The sequence below is a fragment of the Mobula birostris genome, chromosome 12, assembly GCF_030028105.1.
Source record: "Mobula birostris isolate sMobBir1 chromosome 12, sMobBir1.hap1, whole genome shotgun sequence".
In the NCBI taxonomy this organism is placed as follows: domain Eukaryota; kingdom Metazoa; phylum Chordata; class Chondrichthyes; order Myliobatiformes; family Myliobatidae; genus Mobula; species Mobula birostris.
The window spans coordinates 43,193,118-43,204,225 of NC_092381.1; positions in this window are offsets into that span (position 1 = coordinate 43,193,118).

Here is an 11,108-nt window from a genome sequence, read left to right on the forward strand (position 1 = left end):
GAAATATTGAGAGTATTGAGTTTTAATGTTCCTGTTAGAATAAAAGGCAAGGCTAACAGGATTAGTGAACCTCGATTTTTGAGGCATATTCAGGCACTGGTAAAAAGGACATGCACAGCAGGTATAGACAGCAAGGAACAGACGAGTCACTAGAGTATAAGAAATGCAAGAGTACACTTAAGAGGGAAATCAGGAAGGCTAAAACAAGGCATGAAGTTGTTCTGGTCATTGTCATGGTGGCTATCCCTCGGACGAGGATGATGGTCTTTGTTCTGAAGAAGTGGTCTACAGACCGAAGACGCCTGTGCATATATTTGTTTAACGTGTACTTGATGTTGCACTCCAAGAGGCACACGATACTTCACAAATCAACCAACTGATTCCAATGGCGTGGAAACCACGACGATTGGAGCTGATGGATTTGTTGCAGCCTTCATCCGCCTTCACAGCCGTTGAGTTCGAAGTGACTTCGTCTGCCTGTTCCACCGTTGAGGTCTTGGTTGGATTGTTCTTTGTCAGGGACCTCACCCTCGACCTTACCGCCATGGGTGACCCTATGAGGAGCATAGCTTCAGATGGCGTTGCTCTTGGGATCACAGGACCACAGGAGCTTCTCCACCACGACAAGGTGACAATCCATGGGGAAGTAGTTCTTCTGGTAGGGTGAAGAAGAATCCCAGGGGCTTCTGCAGATATAGTAAGAGCAAAAGAATAGCAAAGGACAAAGTTGAACCTCTGGAAGATCAAAGTGATCATCTGTGCATGGAGCGAAAAGAGATGTGGGAGGTCTTAAACAGATATTTTGCATCTGTATTTACTCAGGAGGTGGACACCGAGTCTGTGGAAGTGAAACAAAACAGTAATGACATCATGGACCATATCCAAATTACAGAAGAGAAGATGCTTGCTCTTTTGAGGCAAATTGGGGTGGATAATTAAATTGAGGCATAGTTGATAATGAGGAAGGTGATCAAAACTTACAGTAGGATCTGGACCTGCTGAAAAATAGTGGATGGAATTTAATGCAGGCAAGTGTGAGGTAATGCACTTTGGGAGGACAAACTATGCTAGGACTTGCACGGTTAATGGTAGGGCACTGAGGAGTGCGGTAGAACAGAAGGATCCAGAGATACAGATCCATAATTTCTTGAACGTGGTGCCACAGGTAGATGAGGTCATAAAGAGAGCTTTTGGCACGCTGGCCTTCATAAATCAGAGAATTGAGTGCAGGCGTTGGGATGTTATGTTCAAGTTGTATAAAACATTGGTGAGGCCACATTTGAAGTACTGTGTGCGGTTTTGGTTACCAATCTACAGGAAAGATGTAGAGTGCCTGTAAAATGTATTCACCTTCCCCCCACCAGAAGTTTTCATGTTTTATTGTTTTACAACATTGAATCAAAGTGGATTTAGTTTGGCTTTCTTGACACTGATCAACAGAAAAAAGATTCTTTCATGTCAAAGTGAAAATATCTCTACAAAGTGATCTAAATGAATTAAAAATACAAAACACAAAATAATAGATTGAACCAGTATTCACCCTCTTCAAGTCAATATTTAGTAGATGCACCTGTGGCAGCAATTACAGCCTTGAGTTTATGTGGATAAAGCTCCATCAGCTTTGCACATCTGAACCCTGCAATTTTTCCCCATTCTACTTCACAAAACTGCTCAAGCTCTGTCAGATTGCATGGGGTTAGTGAATAAACAGCCCTTTTCAAGTCCAGCCACAAATTCTCTATTGGAATTAGATCTGAACTTTGACTTGGCTAGTCCAGGCATTAACTTTGTTTTAAGCCATTCCTGTGTAGTTCTGGCTTTATGCCTGGTGTTATTGCCTTGCTAGAAAACAAATCCTCTCGCAAGTCACAGTTCTCTTGCAGACTGCCTCAGGTTTTCCTTCAGGGTTTCAACTGTATTTTGCTGCATTCATTTCACCCTCCACCTTCGCAAGTCTTCCAGGGCCTGCTGCAGTGAAGCATACCCACAGCATGATGTAGCCACCGCCATGCTTTATGGTAGAGATGGTGTGTTTTTGATGATGTGCGGTGTTACGCCAAACATAGCATTTAATCTGATGGCCATAAGCTCAATTTTGGTTTCATCGGACCATCAAATCTTCTTCCAGCTGACTTCAGAGTCTCTCACATGCCTTCTGGCAAGGTCTAGCCCAGAATTCATGTGAATTTTTTTTCAACAGTGGCTTTCCCTTTGCCACTTTCCCATAAAGATGTGACTGGTGAAGCACCCGGGCAACAGTTGTATGCGCACTCTCTCCCATCTCAGCCGCTGAAGCTTGTAACTTCTCCAGAGTTGTCACAGGTCTCCCTCACTAGTCCCCTTCTTGCACGGCCACTCAGCTGTAAATCTGCTCTCAGCAGAGTTACAGCTGTGCCATATTCTTTCTATTTCTTGATGATTGACAACTGTACTCCAAGAGATATTCAGTGACTTGGAAATTTTCTTGTAACCATCTCCTGACTTGTGCTTTTCAGTAACCTTTTGGCAGAGTTGCCTGGAATGTTCTTTTGTCTTCATGGTGTAGTTTTTGCCAGGATACTGACTCACCAGCTGTATGACCTTCCAGATATAGGTGGATTTTTACTAAAGTCAATTGAAACACCTGGACTGCACAAAGGTCTCCAAAAACAGATCTCCATGTAACTAATTATATGACTTCCAAAACCAGTTGGCTGCACCAGTGATTATTTATGTGTCACATTAAAGGGGAAGGGAATACTTATGCAAAGAATTATTTTGTGTTTTATATTTATAATTAATTTAGATCACTTTGTAGAGATCTGTTTTTGACACGAAAGAGTGTCTGTTGAACAGAGTCAAATAAAGCAAATTAAATTTTTTTCCTTTTTAATTTTTTATTTATTACAAACAAACAAATGAACAAAAAAAACACACAGCACATCCACAAAAGCCACAACCATAGCAAATTCAAATTAAATATTTTGAGGAGCAAAAGAGAGAAAAATATAAAGGCAAAAGTAAACATACACAGTAGAGCGACACACCTCAAAGTTGCTGGTGATCGCAGCAGGCCAGGCAGCATCTATAGGAAGAGGTACAGTCGACGTTTCAGGCCGAGACCCTTCGTCAGGACTAACTGAAGAAGGAGCTAGTAAGAGATTTGAAAGTGGGAGGGGGAGGGGGAGATCCAAAATGATAGGAGAAGACAGGAGGGGGAGGGATGGAGCCAAAAGCTGGACAGGTGATTGACAAAAGGGATATGAGAGGATCATGGGACAGGAGGCCCAGGGAGAAAGAAAAGGGGGAGGGGGGAAAACCCAGAGGATGGGCAAGGGGTATAGTGAGAGGGACAGAGGGAGAAAAAGGAGAGAGAGAGAAAGAATGTGTGTGTGTATATAAATAAATAACGGATGGGGTACGAGGGGGAGGTGGGGCATTAGCGGAAGTTTAAGAAGTCAATGTTCATGCTATCAGGTTGGAGGCTACCCAGACAGAATATAAGGTGTTGTTCCTTCAACCTGAGTGTGGCTTCATCTTTACAGTAGAGGAGGCCGTGGATAGACATGTCAGAATGGGAATGGGACGTGGAATTAAAATGTGTGGCCACTGGGAGATCCTGCTTTCTCTGGCGGACAGAGCGTAGGTGCTCAGCAAAACAATCTCCCAGTCTGCGTCGGGTCTCGCCAATATATAGGAGGCCACATCGGGAGCACTGGACACAGTATATCACCCCAGCCAACTCACAGGTGAAGTGTTGCCTCACCTGGAAAGACTGTCTGGGGCCCTGAATGGTGGTGAGGGAGGAAGTGTAAGGGCGTGTGTAGCACTTGTTCCGCTTACAAGGATAAGTGCCGGGAGGGAGATTGGAGGGGGGGGATGGAGGGGACGAATGGACAAGGGAGTCACGTAGGGAGCGATCCCTGCAGAAAGTGGGGGGGGGGAGGGAAGATGTGCTTGGTGGTGGGATCCCATTGGAGGTGGCGGAAGTTACGGAGAATAATATGTTGGACCCAGAGGCTGGTGGGGTGGTAGGTGAGGACAAGGGGAACCCTATTCCTAGTGGGGTGATGGGAGGATGGAGTGAGAGCAGATGTGCATGAAATGGGGGAGATGCGTTTGAGAGCAGAGTTGATGGTGGAGGAAGGGAAGCCCCTTTCTTTAAAAAAAAGGAGGACATCTCCCTCGTCCTGGAATGAAAAGCCTCATCCTGAGAGCAGATGCGGTGGAGACGGAGGAATTGCGAGAAGGAGATGGCATTTTTGCAAGAGACCGGGTGAGAAAAGGAATAGTCCAGCTAGCTGTGAGAGTCAGTAGGCTTATAGTAGACATCAGTAGAAAAGCTGTCTCCAGAGATAGAGACAGAAAGATCTAGAAAGGGGAGGGAGGTGTCGGAAATGGACCAGGTAATCTTGAGGGCAGGGTGAAAGTTGGAGGCAAAGTTAATGAAGTCAACGAGCTCAGCATGCGTGCAGGAAGCAGCGCCAATGCAGTCGTCGATGTAGCGATGGAAAGGTGGGGGACAGATACCAGAATAGGTTTCGAACGTAGATGGTTCCACAAAGCCAATAAAAAGACAGACATAGCTAGGACCCATACGGGTGCCCATAGCTACACCTTTAGTTTGGAGGAAGTGGGAGGAGCCAAAGGAGAAATTATCAAGCGTAAGCACTAATTCTGCTAGACGGAGCAGAGTGGTGGTAGAGGGGTACTGGTTCGGAATCCAAAAAGAAGTGGAGAGCCAACGGAGAAGCGGAGAGCTTTGAGACCTTTCTGATGGGGGATGGAAGTATATAGGGACTGGATATCCTCTCATCCTCTCATATCCTTTTTGTGTCCCATGATCCACTCATATTCCTTTTGCCAATCACCTGTCCAGCTCTTGGCTCCATCCCTCCCCCTCCTGTCTTCTCCTATCATTTTGGATCTCCCCCTCCCCCTCCCACTTTCAAATCTCTTACTAGCTCTTCTTTCAGTTAGTTCTGACGATGGGTCTCAGCCCAAAACGTCGACTATACCTCTTCCAATAGATGCTGCCTGGCCTGCTGCGTTCACCAGCAACTTTGATGTACGTTGCTTGAATTTCCAGCATCTGCAGAATTCCTCGTGTATACACAGTAGAGGTGCACTGCACCAAAAAACTTAAGTCCTCACCCTGTAAGAAAGCCAATACAGGGCCCCATATCCTTTCAAAGATGTCCCCTCCATCCTCTTTACATAGCCTCAGTCTCTCCAAATGTAAAAGTATTTGCCAGTTCTCTCAGCCACAGATCGTACGTAGGCACAGAGTCCATTTTCCACATCTGCAGGATTAACTTCTTAGCAAACACCATTCCAAACAATACAGCTGCTTTTTCATGCATATTGGCTGAAGATAGGGAGCTTGTTGCTCCAAGGATGGCTACGAGCGGGTCTGGTTCCCACCGCTTCCCAAAAGCCTCAGAGAAACAGTGAAAAATACTTTTCCAGTATGCATAAAGTTTACAACATGACCAGAATGAATGTTAAAATTTACTGTTCACAGATTTACATCTATTACAAACTGGCGAAACATCAGGGTAGAAACTGTGCAACTTTTCTTTGGAATAATGGAGTCTATGTAATGTTTTAAACTGTATCAGTCTGTATCTGATGTTGACCGAACAATCATGTATACTCTTTAAACACTCATCCCAGACCTCCTCTGTCAATTCTATACCCAATTCATCCACCCATGCCTGTATATCACTTATATTGACACCAATCTGTGACAATCTTTCCTTTTTGCCTGGCCTGAATGATACTGTTTTTTCCACCTGGAAACACAGAGGCATCTGTAGTATTGGTGACCTACATAATAATGGAAACTTTGCCTCATTAGTGCAGTTACAAGAAGTTTACAATATCCCTGCATTTAGTTTTTTCAGATATTTACAAATTCGAGATTATGTTAGGAAATATATACCTAACTTTGAGGTTTTAGTCAAACGTGAGTCCCTGGAGGTAATAAATAAATTTGATCCTGTTACTTGTACTGCTGTATCTTATTTTTATCAGATCCTACATAATGGAGCGCGGGTGAATACTGCAGGTCTTAAACCAAATTAAGTTTACTGTGATTCAATGTTGTAAAACATTAAAACATGAAAACTTCTGGGGTGGGGGTTGAATACTTTTTATAGGCACTGTAAATAAGATTGAAACAGTATAAGAGAAAATTTAATAGGATTTTGCCAGTACTTGACATCCTAAGTTTGAGGAAAAGTTGAAAAGATTTGGACTTCATTTTGGAGAATGAGGGGAGATTTGATTGAGGTATGCAGAATTATGAGGAGTATTATTAGAGTAAATACAGGCAAGCTTTTTACACAGGTTGGATGAGATAAGAACTAGAGGCCATAAGTTAAGGGTGAAAGATGAAATATTTAATGGGAACCTAAAGGGGAACTACTTAAATCAGAGGGTGGTGAGTGTGTGGAATGTGCTGCCAGGTGAAGTCGTGGATGCAGGCTCAATTGCAACATCTGGGAGAAGTATGGAACACAGACAGGCCCTTTGATCCATGACGTTGTGCTGACCTCTTAATCCACTCTAAGGTCAATCTAACCCTTCCTTCCCTCATAGCCATCCATTTTTTTCCATCAGCAACATGTCTATGCAAGAATTTGTTAAATGTCCCAAATGTCTTTGCCTCTACCACCATCCCTGGCAGCATGTTCCATGCACCCAGTACTCTCTGTTTTATTTAAAAAAGTTGTCTCTGGCAATCCCCTGTACATTTCCTCTCAAAATTATGCCCCCTTGAATCAACCATGGGTATGAATGACAATGGATTAGATGGGCTGAAGGGCCTGTTTCTGTATTGTAGTGCTCAGTGACTCTATGGCTCTTTATAAAGGAATTAATTTCTAGCCTGCATTTGATTATATGTATTTCTCCACATATTCCCGGAATTGTCTCATTTCATTTTGTTGGTGTCTCTTGTCTGGTGTGTAATATTTTCTCTTGAATGTTATTGGTTAGTTGTATTATGTGAGTGTAGTTTAGTAGATGAGCTTGAGATTGATCTGTATTGGACAGTATTGGCTTTTGTGATAATGGAATTTATGTTTCCCTTCCATCGATATACCACAATGAGTTAAAATGAATGGTAATTGAGAAAAGATTATTGTTATTACTGTCGTGTGATTCTTGGAAATTGAATAATGCCTCTAATTCTACTAATTTTTGGTTAACTCATAATTCAAATCCATTGAAGTCAAACAGTAATCAATTTTAAATGAACAGCTGATTGTGATGCTATTTATCCAGTGGTGTCTTCTATAGGGGAGGGTGTAAGTTAAGCAAGGACGCTGTTGGAAGTGTCAAATCTTTGAACCATTATTTTTAGTCCGGTTTCAGTTGCATCCTATAGAAAGGTGACGTACTTTTGTAATGAGTCAATCAGAAAAAGCAGTGCAGAAAACAACAGTCAGAGAGGGTCATGATTAACAGTAGCCGCTTTTCAATATGTTCTTCAGAATTTATCTTTTTGCAGAGCTGATATGAACTTTTAGCTCAATACTTAATTACTAATGTGCAGAAAATGTATATTGCGTGCATTACTAAATAATGATTTAAATATTAACATAGAAACATAGAAAACATACAGCACAATACAGGCCCTTCAGCCCACAAAGCTGTGCTGAACATGTCCCTACTTTAGAACCGCCTAGGCTTTATCTGTAGTCCTCCATTTTTCTAAGCTCCATGTATCTATCCAGGAGTCTCTTAAAAGACCCTATCATTTCCACCTTCACCGCCACCGCCGGCAGCCCATTCCAAGCACTCACCATTCTCTGCATAAAAAAACTTACCCCTGACATCTCTGTATCTACTTCCAAGCACCCTAAAATTATGTCCTCTCGTGCTAGCCATTTCAGTCCTGGGCTCTCGGCTCTTAAACTCAATCCCACGATTGATGAAGGCTGATGCACTGTATGCCTTCTTAACCACAGAGTCAACCTGTGTAGCAGCTTTGAGTGTCCTATGGACTCGGACCCCAAGATCCCTCTGATCCTCCACACTGCCAAGAGTCTTACCATTAGACATAGCAAATCAAGAGAATCCTTCAAATCAGGGTAATGTTTTATGTATTGACCTTTGAATGAGACTTCAAAGAGAGCATGACAAAACGCTGTATCTGAAAAAAGTAAAAAGTAAATTAGAAATTCCTAATAATATTTTCTTCAGTGGATATTCAGAAAATGTTCCTGCAGTAGGTGAATTATTTTACTTTTCAGATTTTAAGACCATGAGGCACAGAATTAGGCCATTCAGCCCAACATGTCTGTTCCGCCATTTCTTCATGGTGATCCTCTCAATCCGATTCTTCTGTCTTCTCCATGTAACCTTCACGCCCTGACTAATCAAAAACCTACAGTATCAACCTCTGCCTTAAATACATCAAATGACCCAGTCTCCATAGCGTCTCTGGCAATGAATTCCACAGATTCACCATACTCTGGCTAAAGAAATTCTTCTCTAAACGGAGTCCCTTTATTCTGAGGCTGCACCCTTAGTGTTAGACTCCACCACCATCGGAAATACCCTCTCCACATCTACTCTATCTAGGCCTTTCAACATTTGATTGGTTTCAATGAGATCCTCCATCATTTTTCTAAATTCCAGTGAGTAAAGGGCCAGAGCCATCAATCGCTCCTCATTTGATAAGCCTTTCATCATAGGAATCATTCCCATGAACCTTCTCTGAACTTTCTCCAATGTCAGCATATTTTTTCTTATATAAGGGGCCCAAAACTGCTCACAATACTCCAAGTGTGTCTCATAAAGCCTCAGCATCACATCTTTGCTTTTATATCCTAGCCCTTTCAAAATGAATGCAAACATTGCATTTGCCAACCTCACCACCAACTCGACCTGCAAGTTAACCTTTAATGATTCAAAATAAGAATGTATGCAGTAGACAACCCTGAAAGTCATCTTCCCACAGACAGCAATGAAACAACAAACCATGGAACCAACCTGTACAAAGAAAAACATCAAGGACCCCTCCCTGCATTAAAAAAAGGAATGGTGCAAACGGTAACGAGAAACAATAAGTGAAAACACAGAATATGAAACACAAAGTCAAAAGACAAATTTCTGCTCAATTCAAAAATTACCCCAAATCAAAAACCATTACCTGCAGGCTGCCCCAATTCAAAATCACCCAAAAGTAAAATAATTTAAAAATGAATGACTAGAATTAGAACACCTCGTAAACCTGAATTAGAGTCCAAATTGACAAACTGTGGCGATTAACCCTTGATTCAGCACAATCATCTGACAGCACTGAGGGGGAGGGAGATCACTTGAATGCAAGGAAATTTTCTCGCGAGCAGAGAGAGAGAGAGAGAGAGAGAAATCGCTACACGTAGATACTCTTCCGGCAGTAGCGGGCAAGAGGCTGGTAGACAGTGCTGAACACCTGCTTGTTCTCTACACCCACCTTGACGATTTCAATTTTCCTTCCTGCTTTAGTTGATGAGATCAGTGAGAGATGAAGTCGATCATGTGCTTATGCTCCATCTCCTGTTTTCCTGGCCTTCATGCCACACACTCTGCTTGCAGCCTCATGGAACTCCCTCGGAGACAGCAAAGTGCCAGATTGCCCAATTGGCCTGAAAACACACCGCCAGAGTGTAGAGACCAGGCTCCAACAGGAGGAGAACCAGACCTGAAATATAAAGAAGACGTAAAAGAAGTGAAAGGAGTTGCTTTGTGAACTGGCTTGAGGATGTTGCCTTTGATAGCATTGTGTCATCTTCTTCTGGGTCTTTTAGGGAATCCTGCAAGTAGACTCCAAAGTCCATTTGCACCTCAGAGTTTTGAATTTTCTCCCCATTTAGAAAATAGCTTATTCTTTTATTCCTTCTACCAAAATGCATGACTGTACATTTCCCAACACTGTATTCCATTTGCCGTTCCTTTGCCCATTCTCCTCATCTTCTCCAAGTCCTTCTGCAGCCTCCCTGCTTCCTTAATACTACTTGTTTCTCCACCTATCTTTGTATCATTTGTAAATATGGTCACAAAGCCATCAATTCCTTCATCCAAGCCAGCAACATACAATGTAAAAAGGAGTGGTCCCAACACTGAACCCCAGTGAAAGACCACTGGTTGCCGGAAGCCAATTAGCAAAGGCTCCCTTTATTCCTACTCTTTGCCTTCTGCCAATCCCCCAAATCTCTATCGATGCTAGTATCTTTTCTGTAATACCGTGGGATCTTGTTAAACAGTCTCATGTCGAGCACCTTGTCAAAGGCCTTTTGAAAGTCAAAGTACACACCATCCACCAATTCTTCTTTGTCTATTCTGCTTGTTATTTACTCAAAGAGTTCTAACAGATTTGTCACACAAAATTTTCCCTGATGTAAACCATGCTGACCTGCCTGTTTTATCATGTGACTCCAAGTATCCCTAAACCACATTCTTAACAATTGACTCCAACATCTTTCCAACCACTGAGGTCAGACTGACTGGTGTATAATTTCCTTTTTCCTGCCTCCTTCCCTTCTTGAAGAGTGGAATGATTTTTGCAATTTTCCAGCCCTCTGGAACCATGCCAGAATATTTTTCTGATAGAAAGCTGTCCATCTGTCCTCACTTCAGGGCAGAGAAAATGAAATAGCTTTCAACAGAGAGAGTCTAGTTGGAGTTGCTGCTGGTCTTCAACATATGGTTAGAGCTTTGCCATGTATTAAAATTCATCAGGGCATTTTGAACATTAAGGAAGTGACTAGGCTTCAGGAATACTTAATTAGCTATGAAGTGCTTATGAAAGGGCCTATGTAAATTTATTTTTTTGTTAAAAATTCTAAAGTCTATTTGAATGTTGAACTCTGACCTTGAGAATGATGCCAAAAAAGCCTGAGGTAAATCTACAGAGAGGAAACCTGCTGCTCAGGTGCAACATTCAAACAGGATTTTCAATATTTGGAACGGGTAGTCCATGAAGATTTGAGACTAATAATCTTCAGAGGAAACAGAACAGCAATATTTTTGTGAAGATGAATTGAGGAACAAGTATAATCAATTCAATAACTACTTACTATAGGGTTATGGATGGACATTAAAACAGTTAAGTATTTCTGTGCTATTAGGAAATA